Source organism: Euprymna scolopes, chromosome 45 (assembly GCF_053919585.1).
Source record: "Euprymna scolopes isolate OS-2025 chromosome 45, ASM5391958v1, whole genome shotgun sequence".
NCBI lineage: Eukaryota > Metazoa > Mollusca > Cephalopoda > Sepiida > Sepiolidae > Euprymna > Euprymna scolopes.
In genome coordinates, this window is record NC_136526.1 from 61,453,833 (window position 1) to 61,478,339 (window position 24,507).

At 32.4% G+C, this 24,507-nt stretch overlaps 1 protein-coding gene across 3 annotated transcripts in view; it reads right to left on the reverse strand.

Annotated features, from left to right (window-relative positions):
• The window catches only part of LOC145269814 (uncharacterized), a 211,995-nt gene extending 197,018 nt beyond the window's left edge, over nucleotides 1-14,977 (reverse strand). The window contains exons 1-3 of one of the 3 annotated variants that reach the window (XM_080125529.1): nucleotides 14,367-14,977; nucleotides 8,471-8,540; nucleotides 4,378-4,517 (exon numbers count right to left, since the gene is read on the reverse strand). The gene's annotated coding sequence lies outside the window, so the exon portion shown is untranslated. Of the gene's footprint in view, nucleotides 1-3,457; nucleotides 4,518-8,470; nucleotides 8,541-14,366 lie in introns of those variants that run through there. The other 2 variants (XR_013865253.1, XM_080125527.1) reach the window with 2 other exon arrangements.
• Between the last annotated feature and the right edge of the window lie 9,530 nt (nucleotides 14,978-24,507).

The following is a 24,507-nucleotide window of genomic DNA, read 5'->3' on the forward strand; positions in this document are numbered from 1 at the left end:
AACCTGACCTGATGGATAGAAACGGATGTTATTTCCTGATTCAGCAGTGCAAAAAAAAATCACTTGTAGAAATCTAGACAACATTCATAAAGTAAAAATATGTTTAAACATATGCACCAACAAATTTTTCCAAATGTTTACAATGACATTATTTTCCAATCGATTAAGTCTTAGAAACAAGTTTCTTTTATTGAACAGAATAAACGAACTATTTATTTCCAACATAAAATAAATTGAACAGAAAATGACAAGTTTTCCATGCAATATCAATAGTATGGACATTAGTTTTTAGCTAATGATATTTGAATTATACGACAGTTACACACTAGTTTGGCCATTGGTATAATAATAATAATAATAATAATAATAATAATAATAATGAAATTAATATTTGCATAAAGCAAATGCACACTGCAAAACATGCGTTCAAATGTATTGCAAACTAAAGTTACTAAAATAATATATGATTGCTTTGTAACATCAGATTATTAGATTCATTGGATAGAAAGAAACATAATGTCTGTAAAATGTAAATGTTTACAATAAACATTTACATGCAGCATATGACAAAAATAATTAACAAAAATATGTTTTCATTTTAGTGTACACTCGCATATTCGTGACATAAATCTTTTCCTTGTGAAAACGGGCTATACATTTGCAAGAATTTTTTTTCCATATGTGTTGTTATATGTTTCAATATATTTTGTGTAAAAGAAGAGTAACACATGTTATAAAAGACATACCATAAACGTCACAAGAATATGGTTTCTCCCTTTTTTTTGTTTTATTTTACTTCAGTCGAAGTTATCAGAAATCAAGGGGCCCACAACCTGGGGCTAACACTTGAAGTCTATGAGATACATAGATATTCGAATGTTCCATTTAAGTTCTTTATTTCTCAAACACTGAGTTAAAAAAGAAGTTGAGAACATAATTTTTCCTCTCCCCAATTTACCATTTTTATACGTTGTAGTATATCTTTTTTTTGTCTCTTGGTCTTACTGGATTCCAGGACAAGAATTTATCTAGTCTGGTGGAGTATCCAGTTTCGTGCTGTAACTTGAGGTAACATCACTTGGAGAAGATGCACCATTCCTCGTAAACCCTATGGGTTAGCCATAGCGAGATCTTATTTGGGAAGCGAATACTATGTGATTTTGAATATTTGGTCAGGGTTTACTTCTTGGAAAAAGTATCCTCATGCCAGATTGTTCTGACAAACCCCCGTACAGAGAGACCTTAGGCACTCGAGGACAGTGTCTAGTAGGCATTCAAGTTCGCATATGAATAACCAACCAGTGTTTTGTTATGAAATAAAAGCTACTTCAACAGATGATGCTTTCTATCCAGTATGCGTTTGCATACGAATACCCAAATCAGAATTCCTTATAAAAAAGAATGACATACTTTACAAAAATATTGTTTCTATATTTTTTCTTATTATTTTGTCCGAATCAGGATGGCATATCCTACCGGATGTCAAACATTCACCCGCTAATTTATACATTTCAACTGAGAGATCGTTTAAAGATTCTAACTGTCCCTTTGAGTGCAATTATTTGAATCTACTTTGCACTTGGTTCAACAGGTAAATTTGTAAAGTAGTTTTAAAGATTCTTTCATTACTGAAATGACAGAGATCTTCCTAAGATTCCAGTTTCTTTTCCTGTCATACATGTGACCCTGATATTTTGTAATCATTTCCCTCTCAGTTCTGCTTTAAACCAGCATCATTGTGGACACTGACGTCTACTAAGGCTGCTTCCTGTTTCTTGTTGTCCCACGTAAATATGTCAGGATTTAAAGCTCCGTTTTTAAGTATGTAGCTGCGAGGATTACATAGTCACGGTGAATGGTATATGACGTGTTTCTGTTCTTTCAGGTTTACATTCCAAAGACTTGCTGCTGCATTCGATATCCTTATCATCAAATGAAGATATTTATATACATTATTGTGTCGCATTGATTAGCAGCCATTTCTTTGCAGAACCTTGCAGCTGGACGCCAGGTTGCTGACACTCTCTGCTTCTGTGCGACATAACCTGCATTTGTTGCAATTAGTGATATCGACTTTTTGAAAGCATCGGTCATTAATTTTTAATCTTAATCTTATCCTGATCATAGTGGGGCGATCCTTCTTTTATCCAGATTTTAGACACTTCCTAATCTATAGAACATTTGTTTAATTCTTCTAGAAAATATTTGGACCATTGTTGATTCTTCAAGTTTTTTCTCATGGAAGGTTTTAATGAATTTCTGTTTTCTCTCCAATATGTGTTCGCATATGTTGCAACATGTGTTGTTTCCTGGTAAAAGAAAAACCACATACTTCACAATTATATGGTTTTTCTCCAATGTGTGTTAGCATATGTCGCAACATAGTTTGTTTCTGTGTAAAAGAAGAGCCACATACTTCACAAGAATATGGTTTCTCTCCAGTATGTGTTCGTATATGTTGCAACATGTGTTGTTTCTGTGTAAAAGAAGAGCCGCATACGTCACAAGAATATGGTTTCTCTCCAGTATGTGTTCGCATATGTAGCAAGATGTGTTGTTTCTGCGTAAAAGGCATGTTACATACTTCACAAGTATATGGTTTCTCTCCAGTATGTGTTCGCATATGATGCACCATATTCGTTTTATGTGTAAAAGAAGAGCCACATATTTCACAAGAATATGGTTTCTCCCCAGTATGTGTTCGCTTATGAATGACTAAGTCGGATTGTCTTGCAAAAGAAGTGCCACATACTTCACAGGCATATGGTTTTTCTCCAGTGTGTGTTCGCATATGTTGCAACATGTGTTGTTTCCTTGCAAAAGAAAAAGCACATACTTCACAAGCATATGGTTTCTCTCCAGTATGTCTTCGCATATGTAGTATCTTGGTATGTTTATGTGTAAAAGAAGATCTACATACTTCACAAGTATATGGTTTCTCTCCAGTGTGTTTTCGCATGTGCCCCTCCATGTGACTTTTCTGTGTAAAAGAAGAGCCACATACTTTACAAGAATATGGTTTCTCTCCAGTATGCGATCGCATGTGTAGCAACATGTGTTGCTTCTGTGTAAAAGAAGAGCCACACACTTCACAAGAATATGGTTTCTCCCCAGTATGTATTCGCATATGTTGTGACAAATTCTGCTTCTGTGTAAAAGTAGAGCCACATACTTCACAAGAATATGGTTTCTCTCTAGTATGTGTTCGCATATGAATTGCTAAACCCCGTTTACTTGTTAAAGAAGAGCCACATTCTTTACAAGCATAAGGTTTCTCTCCAGTATTTGATATAGTGTTCATTTTCAAGTTGAAACATTTACAATTGTTTAGCTAAATAAATTTACATTTTACTTATTTTTGGATTTTAGTTTTCTGTTTATGTTTAAGATTGGAAATTTAAGGTCGTTTACACATATATATTTTCGTCATATTTAAATGAAAAATATTCTGTGTATGTATATAAAACGGAAATATCTGATAAATGATTAAAACTTAAATTATGTTTTTAATTTATAATCCTACAAAACCGACAATTTTGCAGCCCAACTTGAGGGTCTCATATGAGTCTTCCCTAAAACCGTATTTTTTTCAACAATTTTTTGGCCGATAATGCCTTCATTAAAAAGCTCATGAGTGCATTAGTCATATGCACCCAGAAGTACATTAGTTATATGCACTTGAGACAATTATTCCAACGAGGGTTCCGTTTATTAAGCCTAAGCCTAGGAGAAATACATAGTTATCCGTAAAATGTTTGTTTTTATATGATCATAAAGTACATTTCATATGCAAATGTTTTACAATGTTAGATTTCAAAAAAAATACAGATTTATGAACATTGAACACATATTTTTAGATTCAGTAAATGTTTGTACATTTAATTATTAATTTTTGTCCATGTTTCAATGAAAACGCTTTGAATGTAAATTATGACGTGTATATATACACACACACATATATATATATATATATATATATATATATATATATACAAAATGTATGCTTCTGTATGCCAATTTCCTATAAACCCAAACAATCCACATCAAATCAATATTTGATGTGAATTGATTGATGAATACTCAACATATATGATAGATTCAGTGAATGTTTATGCATTTTATAAGGTATTTAAACATTACATATTAACATAATGTATATAGATTCTCACAATAAATAATTTTCTGTGTATTTTAAGGGAAATTTTTCACAACGCCACCACTTTTACAGCTCATTATTAAAGTCTCCTATAAGTTTTTATTATTCAAATATTCACTGCATTTAAAAAACTATCAATAAGTCCATTAGTCATATGCACTTGCGTTTTTATTTCAACTAGTCCATCATTTAATAAGTCTATGAATAAAAGAAATACATACTCAGTTGTCTGAATTCTTTCCATGTATTTTCATAAAAAAATTTTTAATAAAAAAAAATCATATAGTTCAGAAGGATATGATTTTCTTGTTTTCCGGATTTGAAATTTCTGTCATTTGCATTTTCTTGATTGCTGGATATTCTGCAAAATAGAAATAAACACAAATTTTAGGAAATAATAAAATTTTATACACGTTCCTTGCAAAATACTAAAATCTGTTGGTATATAGAGGGTTATTTTGTAATGGATAAATTAGAGATTAACACAAAGCACAATTAAATAATCATGCACAATTTTTAGGAATTACTCAAATTCATTTTTGATTAAATTAAAAATATAATCAGGATATTTGCTGCAATACTTACCCATGCAGAAAATGAATTCTTTTTCATAAATATTAAACTAACTGTCAATAAAAGCTTCCTTAGTGATTTTCAAAATTTAAGAATTGTCTGTAATTTACAAAACTTATATTTCATAAAATAAATGATTCGTTTAGTGAATCAACAATATATGAATATATGTTTAAAAATTCTAAGAAATTCAAGAATATATAAATCACTATAATTTCTCTGATATTCCATAAAACAAAAAAATAAAATAAAAATCATTCATCTTTTTCACAGAAAAATGGAAAGATGTAATATGCATGTAATTAATTTAACAATTTTCCCCATGCTTTTTCAACTTTTTCATATGTGTCATATTTCATTAGTTGATTAATTGTCCTGTAGTAAATAATGTTTTTGATATGATTTTCACTTAACTAAACAATAAACGATTTTGAAGAAACAATGAAAACGTCTCAAATTTATATAAGTTTTATCCATATTAATATTAAGTGGAAGGTTAAAAATGTAATAAACCATCATTATTGATGAGAAATATTTTGCATACTTTAATAAAATATTAAAGAAATATAAGTTCTAATATTTGTATTTTTATGACTTGATTACTTTATTAAAATTAGTTTTATTTATACACATATAACGCTTGATTATTATTTATTATTATATATTACTTTAGTTGATGAAATTCAATTTTTTCATGAAAATAAGTTTTTGTGTAATTGCCATTATGCATCACTTCCAGATCTGTTTCTGACCACAGTTCCTGATAATTGTATAACGAATGCCAACAGCCCACTTGGGAACGCTGATCATGCAGTGATAATGGTCGAAATCGCCCTAAACTCTAGAGCCAAAACTGAAGAACCATTGCTAAAAACAACGAGATATTATAAAAAGGCCGACTGGGAAGCCAAATGAGGTCTATCAGAGATGTCCCATGCGGAAATATTTTTCCCTTCCTGCTGAACAGTGCGCAATTGAGACCACTGAATGGTTCGAAACGTCAATTGAAGCACATGTTCCCATGTGGAAATTTTATAGCAACTGTCATTACCCAAAGCCAGCAAGCGGACCACAGATTTTAACTGACATAAGTCCAGTTCAAACAACCGGAAGTATATAGAAGCTAGAAGTAACTGTAAGAAAGAGATAGCGACAGCTAAGAGAGAATTTACTGAAACCACCCAAAAATGCATCAAAGCACAAAAATTAGGAAAGCGTGACTTCTGGAAAATCTACAACAGTGTAGTAAATAATAGGTAATCAACAATTCCCCACTAAACAACAATCATGAGGTTTTGTGCTAAGCAACAGAGAAGCCTAAGATGCTTGCCAGTCGGTTTGCCTCAAACTCCACACTGGACCCTTCCAACCGCCCCCTCCATGACTTTCCTTTGCAGACAGACGCCACGCTAGACGATCTGTAAATCACCCCTGCTCAGGTGCATGCTATCATAAAAAACCTTGACACTTCAAAAGCATGTGGACCCGATCTGATCCTGGCTGTGCTATTAAAAAAGTGCTCCGCTAAAGTAGTTCCAGTTCTGTCCAAACTCTACAATTAATGAATCTTACTTCCCAGACTGCTGGAAAACTGCTTCTGTGGTACCAGTATTCAATAATTCTGGCGAAAGACCTGACCCATCAAATTATTGCTCCATTAGCCTCCTCCCACTTTTCGCCAAAATATTTGAGTCCATAATTAACCAAGCTCAACTCCATCACCTTACAGAAGCTAAACTTCTGACTGACCGACAATATCTATTTAGGCAAGCCCTTTCCACAGCAGACATCCTAACTGTAATCTCTGCATGTATATACCATTCACTGGACAAAGCGGGGGAAGGTAGCATGGTAGCTCTAGATATATCTAAGGCTTTTGACAGACTATGGCATGAGGGTCTCCTCAGGAGAATTAGATCATACGGTATCACTGGAAGAATACTTAACATAATTAAATCCTTCTTAGATAAGAGAAAAATCCAGGTTGTCCTTGACGGTCATACATCTAAACAATATGATATAAATGCAGGAATGCCTCAAGGGTCTAACCTTGGACCTCTATTATTCCTAATATTCATAAATGACCTCCCCGACAAAATTGCCTCTGAGATAGGTATATATGCCGATGACACCACACTCTATAACAGGCAGAGCAGGAAAACAAACGAACACATATCTAAAGAAATGACAGAAACACAAGTGGATGACCTCCAATCTGTAGTGAAATGAGGACAAAAATGTATGGTCACATTCAATGCTGCCAAAACTAAACTTGTTTCCTTCAATAATTACAAGAAACATTCTCTACCACCAATAGCAATGGCCAATGACTTTATCTGAAAGTACATCTTTCAAAATCCTTGACCTAACGTTCACAGGTAACATGAGTTTGAACAATTACATTGAGAGTATTGCCAGGACCACTGTGAAGAAAGTAGGTTCTCTCTACTGTGCTAAAAAGCTACTAACGCCCAAATATATCTTGTATCTCTATAAGACCACCATTCCTCCATGTATGAAGGTCCTTAACTGTCATCTAAGTTTCAGCCCCTGTCCCATCAACGAAATGTTGCAGCTCTCTGCCTGTTCTACAGTTATTGTAATGGGGAATGCTCTGACGAACTGCAAGCACTTGTGCCCCCACAATGTAAACACTCTCGACAAACGCGATAGGCAGCTAAATCCCACCACTACAAAGTAGAGATTCCTAGATGTAAAAGATCTTTCTACTCCAATAATTTCTTCCCTAGAACCGCTAGACTTTGGAATTCCATTCCAGGTCCTACTTCCCTGACTGTACTGACATGCAAAAGTTCAAGTGTAGTGTAAACCGACATCTTGCTGCCCAACTCCCTACATAGTACCCCAGTAGCTGTTGCCCCTGACAGTAGCCCCCTACACCAAAGTGGCAATGTGCCTTTTGGGGGGTGAAAATGTAATAAAAAAAATTTGCAATACAATATGAGGATTATTATGGGCATAGCTTATATTGAGATAAATCATGAAAGCAATATCCCAATATGTCTACAACATATATGTGTCATATATGAAACCAATATTTCTGAACACTTGTTACGCTTTCAATTATCTGCTTCCATAAGAAGTTTAGAGAGGATGCCCCAAACATTATTTCCAGAAGGAGGGTGAGTTTTCTCTCGAAACATACAATATATATCATTCACTGCTCTTCAACTATCTAGTGGCATACTACACAAATGGCAATTACAAATCTGAAGAATTCTATCAGGATTAGCCTTAAGAACATGCGCTTCAAAAATAATACTGAGAGTTTGTGTGTCTTTATACAAAAAATCAGGGAAGGAATTGTTGAACTTCATGAAAAACACAAGAGATTTCATGATTATGGAATACATATTGACGATTTAATTATTTTATATTATAAAACAAACACTGAAGATTTACAGATTTTATGGCCTGTCGATGCAGCATTATAGTACAATGACAGTAAAAACTATCTCAAGAGAGCCAGTTCTTGACAATTGTAGTTTCTCGGATTTTCTTTCTATAGAATGAACTATGGAGATTTCATCAAACTCAGTACAGATTTCCAAGTTCAACAGGAAGATTACCAAGTTCAAGATCCACATAAAAAAGTTAAAGGTAAGATTTTCCAAACATGAAAATACTCAAAATGAGAACAGTATTTCTAAAAATACAAATAAATATAAAGCACCAAACAATTCTCAAAAATTCAGAAATATAACAATATTATTTTCTTACTTTATATTATCAAGTCTTTCATGGGTCCCTCTTTTTATTTTCAAAAATGCTCCAAAGGAAAACAGTATTTCTAAAAATACAAATAAAAAAGTATCAATCCCTATCTTAAAAATTACAGAAATATTTTTTTAATTTATCTTTTTAAAGCTTTTATATTTCTCTCTTTTTATTAATTTCTAAGCGACTCAAAAAAATTCGCAATACAATATGAGGGTTATTATGGGCATAGCTTATTTGGAGTTTAATCATGAAAGCAATATCCCAATATGTCTACAACATATATGTAAGTGTCATATATGAAACCAATATTTCTGAACACTTGTTACGCTTTCAATTATCTGCTTCCATAAAAAGTTTAGAGAGGATGCCCCAAACATTATTTCCAAAAGGAGGGTGAGTTTTCTCCCAAAACATACAATATATATCATTCATTGCTCTTCAATTATCTAGTGGCATACTACACAAATGGCAATTACAAATCTGAAGAATTCTATCAGGATTAGCCTTAAGAACATGCGCTTCAAAAATAATACTGAGAGTTTGTGTGTCTTTATACAAAAAATCAGGGAAGGAATTGTTGAACTTCATGAAAAACATTTCATGATTATGGAATAAATATTGACGATTTAATTATTTTGTATTATAAAACAAACACTGAAGATTTACAGATTTTATGGCCTGTCGATGCAGATTTTCTTTTTATAGAATGAACTATGGAGATTTCATGAAATTCAGTTCAACGGGAAGATTACCAAGTTCAAGATACACCTAAAAAAATTAAAGGTAAGATTTTCCAAACATGAAAACACTCAAAATGAGAACAGTATTTCTAAAAATACAAATAAAGAACCAAACAATTCTCAAAAATTCAGAAATATAACAATATTATTTTCTTACTTTATATTATTACGTATATCATGGATCTTTCCTTTTATCTTCAAACATACTCCAAATGAAAACAGTATTACTAAAACTACAAATACATAAAAGCACCAATCCCTATCTAAAACTTACAGAAATATTTTTTAATTTATCTTATTAAAACTTTCATGGTTCCCTCTTTTTATTAATTTCTAAGCAACTCAAAAAAAAAGAAATTCACACAATTAAATCTGTAAAGAAATGAAAATTAAATATTTTATAAATAGAAATAAACCTGTTATTTAAAAATGACTGAATTTCGACAATAGATATAGGAATTCAGATTTTCTGCAAAAATATAAATCAAATAATTTTGGTTTAATACAATAAAAAGATGTGAAGAATTCTAATTTTTCATTTTTATAAATGTATTCAAAACATCTTAAATCTTACATTAGTGATGCTGCAACTGATCAGAACATTCATAAAGGTTATGATGTTCAAATTAAATTTCTTACAAAAATCTACAAATGAAAAAACTAAAATAAGTACACAATTAAAATAACAAAAAGAATAAAGAACACTAAACATTTTATAAATAAAATAATTAACGGATATTCAAAAACTATTTGAACATTAAGCAGTCTGTTTTCTTTAAAAGTTCTAAGACAAGAATACGTGAGGAATTATGTAAAAAATGTATTCATAAAATGTCTAGTATAAAGATATTATACAAATTAATAAAAAATATTCTATATAATAAAATTATTCTTAGACAAAATAATGATCTAGGGTGTTGTTGCTGACTATATATATAAACAATATTACATTTATACTAGTGAAACCAAAGTGTTGAATATTTATTTTTCCAGATTTTTATGAACAAATTCCTGAGGCAATTAAGTGTTAAATGAATCTTTAATGGTTACTCCATGTTTTATTTTCGAAATTATGGGAAAACAAATGCACACATATGCAAAATAATGACCGAATACTAAAAGAGTAAATTCTAGTTTTTAGTAGAATGGGGGATAAATAGATAAGATTTATTGCTAAAGAGAGAAAGCTTTCCTTTAAAAGTTATAAGAAATTTTTTCAACGAGCTATTATCATTGCTAAAAGCAGCATACCTGAATGTCCATGACTCAAAACTACTTACAATCTCATTTCACATAAAATATAATCAATTAGACATAGAACCAATTTAGCATTATAATGAATCAATTATAAAAATGTGCTTGAACATTTTGGCTATAGGTATATGCAGTTCAAATATACTAGTAAATAAGTTTGTAAACATAAATAAATCAAAAAATTTTAAGACAAGAATACGTGAGGAATTATGTAAAAAATGTATTCATAAAATGTCTTGTATAAAGATATTATACAAATTAATAAAAAATATTCTATATAATAAAATTATTCTTAGACAAAATAATGATCTAGGGTGTTGTTGCTGACTATATATATAAACAATATTACATTTATACTAGTGAAACCAAAGTGTTGAATATTTATTTTTCCAGATTTTTATGAACAAATTCCTGATGCAATTAAGTGTTAAATGAATCTTTAATGGTTACTCCATGTTTTATTTTCGACATGATGGGAAAACAAATGTACACATATGCAAAATAATGACCGAATACTAAAAGAATAACTTCTAGTTTTTAGTGGAATGGGGGATAAATAGATAAGATTTATTGCTAAAGAGAGAAAGAATAATAAAATTCACACAATTAAATCTGTAAAGAAATGAAAATTAAATATTTTTAAATAGAAATAACCTGTTATTTAAAAATGATTGAATTTCGACAATAGATATAGGAATTCAGATTTTCTGCAAAAATATAAATCAAATAATTTTGATTTGATAAAATTAAAAGACGTGAAGCATTCTAATTTCTCATTGTTATAAATAGATTCAAAACATTTAATTTTTTATTTTATTTTAAACACCAAAAAATAAATCTTACATTAGTGATGTTGCAACTGATCAGAACATTCATAAAGGTTATGGTGTTCAAATTCATTACCTTACAAAAATCTACAATTGAAAAAATATTATTAACACACACAAAATAATCATCTATAAATATAAAAGCGAAAATGTATGTATGTAAGTATGTATGTATGTATGTATGTATGTATGTACGCTTTTCCTCGATGTCCACAAAAGGATTCTTTCAGAGAAGCGCTCGCTCGCTTCACAACTTCTTAAAACTTTTTATATCATCTATAAATTGTAATATCTTGCAGTTAACCACGGAGCTCGCCTGTGTATTTAATTTTATTGACTTTCAAACATTAATTATTCCACATTTCCCGCATCGGCACGCGTTACATTCAGTTTTCGGTATAAACAAAAAGCGAAACTCGACTCTAGTCACAGGCCCAGAGCCAGTGGTCTCTAGAGAGCTAAGTAATGTTTGGTCAATGTCGACTTCGTCATATCAGATGGTAGCTTTGATTTCAAGATGAGGGAGCGGGTTTTTTAAAAAAAAAAAAAAACGATTTATTGACCTCATTAAAAACTGTCCTGCACAAAATGCTAACTGCTGAATAGCTATCGCCGTCACGTCAATCAAAAACGCGCACCTGTTTTTTTCACACTTTACTATTTTCCAACTGTGCGTCATCAAGGCTTTTTTTTCATGGGCACCTGTTTTTTTCACACACACCTACAAACACCCGGGCAACGCTGGGTACCCCTCGCTAGTTAAAAAATAAGGAACACCTAACATGTTTACAAATAAAAATAATTGACTGATATTCAAAAACTATTTGAACATTAAACAGTCTGTTTTCTTTAAAAGTTCTAAAAGTGCCTCAGGGGTCTATCCTTGGGCCTCTATTGTTCCTAATATTCATTAATGACCTCCCCAACAAAATTGCCTCTGAGATGGGTATATATGCTGATGACACCACACTCTATAACAGGCATGACAGGAAAACAAATGAACACATATCTAAAGAAATGGCAAAAACACTAGAGGATGACCTCCAATCTGTAGTGGAATGGGGACACAAATGGACGGTCACATTCAATGCTGCCAAGACCAAACTGGTTTCCTTCAATAATTACAAGAAACCTTCTCTGCCATCAATAGCAATGGCCAGTGACTCTTTATTTGAGAGCACATTTTTCAAACTGCTTGGCCTTATGTTCACAGGAAACATGAATTAGAACAATTACATTGAAAGCATTGCCAGGGCCGCTGCGAAGAAAGTAGGCTCTCTCTACCGTGCTAGAAAACTACTAACACCCGAAAGTATCCTATACCTCTATAAGGCCACCATTCGCCCATGTATGGAGTATTGCTGTCATATTTGGGCTGGTACATCTGCTAGTAGTCCTTCACTCCTAGACAAGGTTCAAAAGAGAGTCGCCAATCTGATAGGCCCTGGACTGGCATGTAAGCTTCAGCCTCTGTCCCATCGACAAAACGTTGCATCCCTCTGCCTGTTCTACAAGTATTTTAATGGTGAATGCTCTGGCGAACTGCAGACACTTGTGTCCCCATGACGTAAACACTCAGTAGCATCTTCCCCAGAACCGCTAGACTTTGCCCCCACGACATAAACACTCTCGACAAACCCGACAGGCAGCTAAATCCCACCCCCACACAGTAGAGATCCCTAGATGTAAAAGATCTTTCTACTCCAGTAGCTTCTTCCCCAAAACCGCTAGACTTTGAAATTCTATTCGAGGTCCCTGCTTCCCCAACTGTACTGACATGCAGAAGTTCAAGTGTAACGTTGAACCGACATCTTGCTGCCCAAATCCCAACATAGTGCCCCAGTAGTTGTTGCCCCTAAAAAGAAAATAAAATGTAATAAAATATATTTGTTGCATTTGATTTTTAAAGCAATGCATTTACATGTAATTGGCGATCCCAGATGTGAAAATGCCAAGGGAAGATTAAATATAACTGAGTTAAACTTTTAGTCGGTAATTTTTTTTTAAGCGACATATTTACATTTAAATGTAAAATGTATATGCATGTCAGATTGACTGGCAAGGCTGATGAAGAAGCAATAAAAATTGAATATAGCATAGTGGAAGTAAAGAGCAACACAGCATGATAAACACATATAAACATTACTCCATCATTAAGAAAACTTTCACGTTGCATGAACGAGAATGCCAAGAAACTTATCAACACAAATGCATACAAAAGCTGATCCTCAAGAGTATATCAGAAAAGATAGAAAAAGCAATTTTGTTTTGAGTTGATCTTAACATTGTTCTAGCTTATAGCACTTTAGTTTTTTTTTTTGTAAATATTAAAAAACAAAACAAAAAAAAATTGCTAACATCAACGATGTTTTATCTTCATCAAAACTAAAACAAATGCGTTTTTATTACTTAACATCGAACTTCAGAAAATGGTTATTTTGTTTACATCAAATAATACATTTCTATTAAAATAAATAAAAAAAAACATATTTATTATATTCGGTGATTGTTAATAAATGCAGAAAATTCATCAAAATTGAATACATGAATTTTGGCGAATTTTTCAGTGAATTTTTGAGTGAAATTTTAAGTGAATTCCTATTGATTTTTTTTTCGATATCAGTATCTTCCACCTTTTTTTTTTTTTTTTTACATTTTTTTTTAAATAAATAAATATTTCTTATAACCATTGAACCTTTCCTTAACATGTTAAATATCTTCTTGTGATGTTTTGAGTAATGGGTTTTAACATTTCATTTTAATCGAATCATACCGACAACCGTTTTTTCTTTTTCCATTCATATATTTTAGGTCGTTATGGATTATGTTATAGTACGTAATAATATGTTAGGTAATTGTGATGTTTTCAATATAAAAATATTTTTCAAGGCAGAAATTCTAAAAAACAAATTAGAGTAGCATTCCTCGTTTCTACGCAATCATGGAATGTTGACTCATTTCTCTATTAAAACAAAGGCAATCATAATGGTTTCGACGCGCACCTGTAGTAAAACAAAGGGAATCATAATGTAATAAAAAAGAGCTTCAAAAGCAATTAAATTAATAAATACTTACTTTTTGTTTGGCAATCTGTTTTTAACAAAGAAACGATTATAAGATGAGTTGATTTAAACGAGACGAGTTTGACGGGTGGAAGTCAACATTTTAAGATGGCGACCGGAAAAGCAAGTTCGCAGAAAATTAAAATATTTTTAAAAATTTTATTGTGATTTCATTTTTTTGTTTGTTTGTTTTCATCGTGTTAAATTAAATTTCAATTTGATTTGTGTGTGTGTGTGTGTGTTCTTAAATTATAAAATATTCTCTCACTGTTAAAAATTATAGGCGATCACGCATAGTAACTTAATAGAGCCATTACCACGCCACAAGAAATGAACATATAATTGATTTCTTTTTTTATTTATGTATTTATTTATTTGGCTCCCCACGTGGGAAGAGTTAAAAACAAGGACGGTTTTATCCCATACGTGCATCCGTACATTCCTCACCTGAACGTTTGTATCATTTTTAACATTTTTTTTTAAATTTAATTATTTTTCCATGTTCCTATTTTTTTAGGTACCTCCAACGCGAGCCACAGTTTTAACCCCTCCCCTATATGTAACACGATGTAATTGTAATTTAATTTAATATTATCATTCTAACTTTTTTACCATTTAATAGAAAAACCTGCTATTTTTTTTTTAATTTACAGCATACAAAAATAATGAAAATGCGAGACAAAAATCCTGTTTACATTAACGACGCTTTAAAACAACGTTCCTATGTATGTAGTAGTGACGGTTTTTAAGATTTTAAAAATCTAGTAAAAATCAAATAATAATCATATTTTCCTAAAATTTTCGATATTCAATCATTATTAAAAAAACTTACATATTAAAAGTAAGTTTCGATAAATATATTAGCGGAAATATATTTTTTTAGGTGTTCTACTCCCCCCCCTATATTTCATGGTCCGAAAACTAAGCAAAATAGATGTGGGTTGATAAAAGTTTCGACATTTTTTAAACCTGAAAAGATCAAATAATTAAAAAAATAGTAATTTATATATATATATATATATATATATATATATATATATATATATATATATATATATATATATATATATATATATATATATAATCCTATTATTTATTTCACTTATCTCAAAGTTGTAAATAAAATTGGACATAAATTCAATATTATGTTTAAAAAATAAAAAAATAAATATTAATTAAAAAAAAAAAAACACTTTCTAGATATTTTTTCTCGGTATATTCGAATTACGATAACAAAAAACACAATTCAAAAAAATAATTATTTTTAAAAAGCTTTAAATGGTACTAAATTCAAATATTACGCGATATGAAGTTTAAATGGACTTTTTTAATAACAGGTTTCCAATAATAAAAACAAATATTAATATAAAAGAATATAAGACTATTGAGATAATAAAAATTGTAAATCCAAAATCAACCTTTAAAAAATTCGTTTGGAGTTTATTATTTAAATTGATAGAGGGTGGTCCTTATGTTATGCGCTTTTTTTCAAAAATGTACGGAGGCGTGTAAAGAACATTATTTTTAAATACAATAGAAGACGTTAAAATTAATTTCATTTTATTAACTCTAGTCTGTGTCGTTCGTTAATAAAAATGTATTTGTTTTACAAAAGGTAAGTTTTATATTATTTTTTATCCATAGCAAAAAAAAAGAAGAAAGTTACTCCTTTAATAACTATGACGCGAACGCTTATCCATAGAAATTAACACAAACGCACGAAATGTTGACGTCACTATAAAAATGTGTACTACTGACGTTTTACACATCGCCGTGGAGGTACCTATTGTTTTTAAATTACATTTTTTAATTTTTATTTTTCAAGGATATGTACAATTTTTTTAGGCCGAAACTTTCACATTCATGCAAGCAAGGAAAATATTAAAAGCTTACATATAAATATTATGCGTAACCTGTAATTAAAAAAAAAAAAAGAATTATTTTTTGCAAATATAATTTTTTGTGTAAAAATATTAAACAAACAATGCCTGATTCAATATCGTTAGTTCGAGAAATTAATTTTTTTTTTTCGAATTATATCGAATTCATTAATACGGATTTTGTTTTTTTCGTAATGTTCCTTAAAAAAAAAAATTTTTTTTTAATTGTTATAATTTTCGATGCTCTATTTTCATAAAAAAAAACAAAAATAAATTCATGCATTTTTCTACTGAAAACCATAACTTTAGTAAAGATTTTTTTTTTTTTTTTGTTTAAACACAATAGTACATTTCCGCTAAAATATAAATAAAAATAATGGATTCATTATATTCTGCAATCATTTTTTAAATACTGAAAATTTTCTTAAAATTGGTTAATTTACTGGTTGTGGGGGAAGTTTTAAATAACGGGAGGGGTCAGAATATTTATACATTGTGAGCGTCATTCATTTTGCACATACCTAGATACTACACTTTGATCTCGGCCAAAAGGTCATTAGCCATTTTTTTTTCTATTTATTTATTCATTTGGAAAATTTTCAGTGGTTTCTATCTTAACATTTTCCTTTAAAATGACGATGTTTTCTGCTTTTGGATATGCTGAAAACGAATATCGCGATTAAGTTTTATAAATAAGCAAGTTCGCAGAAAATTGAAATAATTGATTTCATTTTTTGTGATTTAAAGTGTTGTTTTATTTATTTATTTTTTTTCTAATTGCGAATTCTCTTGAATTAAAAATAATGATTTTATTGTTAAAAATTAATTCATGAGTTGTTAAGAAATAACCTGTTTTTTTTTTAATTAAAAAAAAATCTATTTTAAATATGAGTGGGGAGAATTTAGGAAAACTCGTTCGCGTAAAAATATTTTTAAAAATATTATGAGGGTGCGTAGTTGCCTTTAAAAACCACATCCTCTTCAAGAACGGGCATAAATAAATGTTTTCAATCGATATTTATTCAATTATGGACAAGTTTACCTACGTAGCAAAAATGGACGAGTATTCCGGGCATGAGTTTTCCGGGCACCGAGTGGGGAATAAAAATACACACAAGATTTTCTGTGAGTTTGCGTGAGAAAATGATTTATTTTATTATCAAATTGAACAAAGAAGAACGACCATACAAAAAGGTAAATATTGAATTAATTAATAAATCAGAGTTGGGTCTGGTGTTAAGTTTGCAAAATATTCCTAAATCGCGAACCCCAGCTATGTCAGGAGTCAAGTAACTCAAGACTATAAATCATAAAACTGTCCATTTGAACTTTTGTGCAAGAAATTGAGGTTCTTTAGAAGTAACCGTTGTGAAGCTAACAAATAAGATTCTCTAGAAGTAACCATTATCAGAACTTCTCAACAAGTCTCAGAAGAAGGCCAGCTCATGGTGTGGGTAACAGAAGTACATCAAGACATTTTCAGGCAGACAAGACTAAGGTTGTTTCTTTTACTAATTGCAAGAAACCTTCTCAACCACCAATAGCTATGGCTAATAATAAATTACCTGAAAGTATTTTGTCCAAACTACTCGGCTTAACGTTCAAAGGGAACCTGAGTTGGAACAGATACATTGAGAGCATTGCCAAGGCTGCTGCGATGAAGGAGGGGTCTCTCTACCGTGCTAAAAAGTTACGCCTGAAAGTATCCTGTACAAAACCACCATTCGCCCACGTATAAAGTATTGTTGTCACATTTGAGCTAGTGCATCTGCTACTAGTCTCTTATGTGGGGAAAATGGCTTACCGTACAAACGCAACCCCCTTGCTGTCTCTGTGATCATGAGGTCAGGGGGGGGAGTGTGAGGAAAATGGCTTCAAGGGAGAAAGGTATTGCTTAGCCCGCATGGGATTTGGACTTAATGTGGCGCCATCAATTATGCAAAGGATTGTTGACGCTATATTGACTAAGGATAAGCGCATTCAGCAGGCAACCTCTGCATGTATTGACGATGTGGATGAAGAAATTGTGCCTGCAACGCGCATAAAAGAACATCTTCACAACTTTGACCTTCTCAGCAAGGAACCATAAAGGCTACGGGACGGCACAAGAGTGCTCGGTTTGCAGGTCTGGGAAGAAGATAATGTCCTGTGTTGGAAACGAGGCAATGAAATCCCAGGTATGTCCTGTGTTTTCACGTGACAGAGTGTATTTTCATTGTGCGGAATGTTGCTTGGACACCTTCCTGTGGGTGGCTGGCTTCGTATTGCAGTGGCATTCATCAAACAGAGAGCCACTGATGTAACCACCACAAAATTTATGACGCCCCTCTTAATACAATGATCAAAGAGGTCCTCACCAGAGTGCAAAAAGAAGATCCAGCACAGGGCAGATGGTGTGTTGACAGCCAGGACCATAGTGTATGCATTGACGCAAGCTCTCTTGCCATTGGCGTGTCGTTAGTCCATGATGGAGCCGTAGTGGAAGACGCTTGCTGGTTGCACCCAGAAAAGGACTCCCAACACATAAACCTGACAAAACTCGATGCAGTGATCAAGGGAATAAACTTGGCAATCCTTTGGAAGACAACCACCTTATGACTATTCACAGATTCTGCTTGCGTCTGTAAGTGGATTTCAGACACTCTTACTGGATGGGCTAGAGTGCAAACCAAAGCAACGAGCGAGATGCTCATCCGTTGGCGGCTCAACACGATCATGAGCCTGGTGAACGAATATGCACTATCAATGGAGGTGTCCCTAGTCAGATCCAGCATAAAAAAGGCAGATTGTTTAACAAGGGTACCTCAAAGATGGCTTGATGCCATAAAAAAGAACTGTTGAACCTACGCAACCTCCCTGTGTCGCATCTATGATCCCTGGTCAATCTAATCGGATTAAGGAAATCCACCAACAAAACGGGCGTCCTGGAGTCAAGCGGACCCTATATTTTGCTAAGTTGGTTGAACCAGGAGTGCAAAGAGCAGACGTCATGGAAGTGGTCAAAAATTGCGTGGAATGCCAGTCCATTGACCCGGCACCTGTTCGCTGGGAAAAGGGGAAGTTGGAAGTTAGGAGCCACTGGAGCTGGCTAGCAATAGACATTACTCATTACAATGGCAAGGATTCCTGACTCTCATTGGTTGCTGTCCGTAAAGGTTTGCCATAAGGCGTATGCTGCGTCAACAAGATACAGTCACTATTGTCCGTCAACTAAACAATATTTTCCTTGAACGTGGACCTCCAACAGAGATATTGCTTGACAATGGTGCTGCATTTACCTGGGAGCAGTTTAGGAAGTTTACTAACAGCTGGGGAATACATCTGAGGTTTTGATGCGCTCATGTACCTAGTGGAAATGGAATAATTGAATGGAATCATCGAACCGTCAAAACAATCGCGGCTAAATCAGGCTGCACAGTGTTTGAGGCAGTTTATTTGTACAATGTAACCCCGAAAGATGATGTTTTGCCCTCTATGGCGCCGGCTGATACATTGCATAGGTATCACTTCAGGGTGAAGGGCATAGAGACGAACCCGCTACCTGAACTGGAAGTAGCCAGAAAGAGAGTGAGGAAAGGGGATGTTGTGTGGATCAAAAATCCACAAAGCAAGTGCACAAACAAGGTATGGAGTTGGGCGAGTCACTGAAATAATCAGGCCACAAGCGGTGCAGCTCAACAGCATGCGCTGTCATTTTAAAGACATAGGTTAGTAACGCAACCATCACTAGACAACATGAGCGAATCAGAGTCAGAATCTAGTTAGGCATCTCTCTGGATTGCAGCACCACCATCAGACAGTGACTCTGAGATTAGTAGCCTCCTAGAAGAGACAGAGATGCTCGACCCTCAGACCGTAGACGAAAGCACAAGTGAACATGAGACGTGTGTCGTCCCCCCTCGAAGAAGCACTCGGCGAAGACGATCACCACCCCCTTGCCATCTCTGTGATCACGAGATCATGGGGGAGTGTGAGGAAAATGGCTTACCATACAAACGTCATTTTGTCTGTCTGTCCTGTGTCACATGCGACGAGAAAGAAAGAAAGAGTCCACCATCGTATATATATATATATATATATATATAGAGAGAGAGAGAGAGAGAGATTTGTTCATATTTGACGTTTAATGGAAATATGCTAGCGTTCACGTCAACATAAAAAATAACTTTAAATCGTGAAGGCAAAAAGAAGAAAATCCGCACAATGTAAAATTGTTATTTAAGTGTAACGTTAGAACATTACAAGAGGAACACAATGAACTTGTTATTACTTAGTAGCTTAGCTCTTGTTCAATTTGATAGACTGCAAATTGGGGGAGGGGTTCTTGAATTAGTCTGCTGAAATACTCCAGTGACAGTACACCTCACTTCTCTTTAATTCCTATCCAGAGATTTTCCAGATTTGAAATTTTATCATTGCGTAGGTGTTGCTTGGTGTTTCGATAGGATTGAGGTCGGGAGATTGTGCAGGCCATCCAAACACGGGATATCATGCTCTTTAAGGAACCTCTTGACATTGTGTGAATGGGAGCATTATCCTGTATGAAGATGGAATCATCATCTAAATTCCCGCCAAATTAGAGTAGAAAATGATTAGTCAACATATTAATATACTTGGTCGAATTAATTCGAACTTGTAATCGACCTATAAGCCCTGCCCTAATAATGTCCCACACACAACTGAACCTCCACCACACTGCAGCATTGAAATTGTGTATCTAGGATGAAATTCTTCATCCTACCTTCAACGGATGTACTGCCTACCATCACTGTCTATCCTATTTAACATGCTTTCGTTGCTAAATTTTTTTTGACCCATATGAATAGTTATGATCTTTATTGCATCTGACAAAGACCTGACGGCGCTTTCTGTTCTTTACATAAACCAGAGGCTTGCGTCTTGGAACACATCCTCACAAATCAAATTCCTTCAATCTGTTCTTAACTATATAAAGAGATTTTGATGCCTTTGCACAGTCATTCGCACCGTTTTCTCATCACATTTCAATCTGCGGCTGATTTTTGGATTGTGTAAACCAGAAAGGTGGAGATTAATGAGCTCCTGAAAATCACTTAGAGAAACTCGAGGTATTTGGACAAAATGTAACGTTACATACCCTAGGAACGACACCAATTACTATTAGAGAACCTAAAAAGTGGATATTTTACTATTAGTGATGCTAAAAGGTGAACATTTTAAGTTAGTTTTAAGCTCATGTGTTGCTGCGGAGTTTCTTTTTGCCTTCTGGATTTTAAGCTATTTTTCTTTTTGTTTAATTCAAATGAATACGAGGATACTTCAATTAAAAGTCTAATATGGTCAGGTAAAATTATAGATAGGTACGGGCAAACTGAATTCCGACGCTCAAAATGTATAAACATTTTGACCCCCACCCTTTACTTAAAAATTTATCAAAAATCAGGAAATTAACTAATTTTAATGAAATTTTCAGTATTTATCAGATAATGATCGCTGAATATAAGGAACGAATTATTTTTATTTAAATTTTAGTAGAAATGTATTATTTTGTTTAAACAAAAAAAAAACCTTTACTAAAATTATGGTTTTCAGTAGTAAATAAAAAACGCAAGAATTTATTTTTGCTTTTTTTTATATAAATAAAACATCGTAATTTGTAACAATAAAAATAAAATAAAATCATTTTACAGGGACATTACGAAAAAAAGCCCCTAAATCCGTATTAATGAATTTTATATAACTTGAAGAAAAATGAATTTCTCGATCTACCGATATTACCATTGCATTTAGTATTGTTTATTCAATATTTTCACACACACACAGACACACACACACACACACACACACACACACACATACACACACACACACACACAAATTATCATTACAAAAAATATTTCTACTTTTTTTTTTAATTACAGGTTTCGCATAATTTTTATATGCAAGATTTTAATAATTTCCTTGCTCGCAAGAGTGTGAAACTTTCTGCGTAGCATATTGTTTTTAATATAATATTGAACAATAATTTAAAAAAGAATTAATTTAAAACAGGAACATAGAAAAATAATTAAATTAAAAATGGAAAAATTTACACAAACGTTCAAAATAATAATGTATAGATGCACGTCTGGGAAAGAAAGAAAATTATGACACCCCTTCCTCCCTTTTAATTACATGACGTCGTGTTCGGAGTATTTCGACTGCCTAAAAGTTTGGGTCTTCGTATACTCCGTGTATACAAAATTTTAGTTTGTTTCGTTTTGCAGACTGCAAAAATCACTCGGTTTTGGGGCTAATTAATGTATGTTTTGTACAAACAAGGTGTTTTTTTTATTTTTTTTATTTAATTCAATATCTTAGGATTTTACTTTACTAATTATATTTGAAATAGACCAAGAAAACTAATATTTATCTTTTAAAGGATTTTTACAATGAATTTATTTAACTTCAAAATTTAGCTGAATTAAGTAGCTCGCCGCGGAAACATTTTTCATAACTATTTTTTTTTTTTTTTCACGTGTACAAATATTTTTTTCCTTTTGGAAATTAAGTTTAGTCCTTAATCTTTCAAATATAATAAAAAAAAAACTATTCGAAAACTGACAAAAAATTATGATAAATCGGCTTTCAAAACTAGGTCCCCCTATTTCTGTCCGCTCATTTTTGCCCATACCTTATTATAGAGGAATAAATGTCGAATCAAATGAGGTATAGGTTGTTTAAACAGTTACATTCAATTTAGCTTAAATTTGCGGGTTTTGAAAGAATGACAAGTGAGGACTTTTTTTTTTTTTTTTTGGCGGCACTGTATATAAGTAGCGCCGTAGCGGTCAAAATATTAAGGAAGGTCCACACAAGGGGGGATAGGTTTTACACGTTTTTATTATATGAAAGTTAACAAGAGAGAGAGAGAGAGAGAGAGAGAGAGAGAGAGAGAGAGAGAGAGAGAGAGAGAGAGAGAGATAGAGAGAGAGAGAGAGAGAGAGAGAGAAACAAGACTTCGAAAGTAAGAGAATTCCAAATAAGGGGACATCACTCAGGATGCCAATTGTTTATAGTGTGCATTGTACAGGTCTACCCTAGATTTTTATGTGTTAACAGCCTTAAAAATATCAGGATGTAATAATAATTAATTGAGTAATATTAAACGATGAGATTTTTCAAGGCAAAGTTTTAACAAAAAAAAAAAAAAGAAGAGAAATATTCACTTAGTTTCCACTTTAACATTTTTCTTTAAAAATGACGACTTCTATAGGTTTTTTAGTATGCTGAAAACAAAGAAAAATGTGAAACTCGATTTTATACACGCGCGTGTGCGTAGTTTCTTATAGTTGTGTTTATACGCACGAGCATGCACTAAGATGGCTGCCAGCAATAACATAAGAAATGACATTGCTTAATATCTGAAAGCTACTTATTTGCAGAAAATTTAAATGCGATATTCATTTTCAGCATATCCCAAAACCAAGCAGCTTCATTTAAAAGGAAAAAGTAAAGGTGGAAACCAGGTAAAAATCTCCAAATTAATCAATTAATTAATTTTAACTTAACCAAATTCTCCAAATAAATAAATCTAATTAATTAAAGAGCAATCAATAAGATGTAATTGACTATCATCGTCCATTTCCTATGACGTAGTAATGGCTCGAGTAAGTTAATATGCGTGATAGCTAGGGACTACCATTTTTATGTGAACTTTTCCAAAATTTACACATGATCTGTTGACGTCATCAAGTGTGTGATTTCCCCCCCCCCATCTACGGAAGAGCAAAAGTGACAATAAAATACTGTGTTAAATTCACTACACCTGTAATTTGTTCATTTAAGTTTTCGATACTTTGGAACGATTTAAATTATTTAAACGAAAGAGCCCCTCCCCCCGAATGCTACTTGGGAATAATTTTACCAGTTAGGTAGAAATGTAACTTTTGAGAACATTTATTTATTATATATATATATTTTTTGTTTTTTTTACAACTTTTTCGTGTCTATGTGTATAGTAAAACAACCCCAATAAAATTATTAAATACAAGTAAACATGAATTACATTATTAAATGCAATAAACAGGAATTCCTTTTTGCTTTTTTTTTTTCAAGAACCTGACCATTTCATTACTAAAATTAACAACAAACGTTAACGAAATAAGTTGAGTTTTTAAAATATCTAAAATTGGAAAAGAAAGTTTAATAAACTTTCAAATTAACCGTAAAACAAGAAAAAAATTATAAAAATAATTTAACAACTTACTTTTAATAGATAATTTGGTCACTTTTTAGTAAACACTAACAGAATAA